This window comes from Nelusetta ayraudi, unplaced genomic scaffold (assembly GCF_046127955.1).
Source record: "Nelusetta ayraudi isolate G7.1 ecotype Tasmania unplaced genomic scaffold, CSIRO-AGI_Nayr_v1 ptg000168l, whole genome shotgun sequence".
Taxonomy (NCBI): domain Eukaryota; kingdom Metazoa; phylum Chordata; class Actinopteri; order Tetraodontiformes; family Monacanthidae; genus Nelusetta; species Nelusetta ayraudi.
The window spans coordinates 3,010,001-3,010,849 of record NW_027466218.1 but is presented as its reverse complement, the minus strand read 5'-3'; positions in this window follow the sequence as shown (position 1 = coordinate 3,010,849).

Here is an 849-nt window from a genome sequence, read left to right as displayed (position 1 = left end):
AGTGAAGACAGCAGACATGAAGACCATTCTTAACCCTTCTTTCCGGTGCTGAAATGCTAAATTATGGAAATTAGCTTTTGATGATGTCACATAGGGTACCGATACATCTTCCTAGTTAGTGACGACACTCCAATCCAAGCTCCGCCAGTCTGTAATCGTCTTTTTTTCCCCCCTGTTCCCAGGTCAAACAGAAAGTAAACCAACACCAGTGTGAGCTGCAGATCTGAAAGAGTCGTCAGAATAGCTAATAACGTGAAACTGCTCCCCTAGAGTCCAGGAGGACAAATAAAGATTTGAAAGTGGCTGGAATATTAGACACACGCCGCTAGGATTTAATCCTAACATGTTTTTGTTAGCAGTCCCTGCTAGGCGAGTGATCCTGGCTCTTTCTATATTTTGTTTATTTTGTTCTTTTTCTAATTTTGTTCTTAAATTGAGCTTTTCCTCTTCCTTGCTTTACCACTTTGTTGTATTTATTATTGTATTTGTGTATGCTTATGCCTTTTTTAATCTACTCTATCTATTCTATTTCTAATTAACTGTACAATACTTTGTTTGACTGAGGTTGTGTTAAAAGTGCGAAAAAAAACCAACAACCTTTGACTTGACTTATTATTATCATTATTGGAGTGTTTCATTTCCTACTTACATCCAGAGTGGACTCTGTCCTGTCCTCCTCCTCCTGGACAGCAGGGGGCAGAGGTGCAGTTTGAGGAGGGAGACGCTGCTGTGCTCCGCTGCAGTTCATCCTGCCAGCCTGGGCCTCCTCTCAGACGGACCGACAGATAATCTATCAGGCAGGCGGTTGGTTCCTCTGACAGGAGGAGGTCTCAGTCAACACCGCTGGTG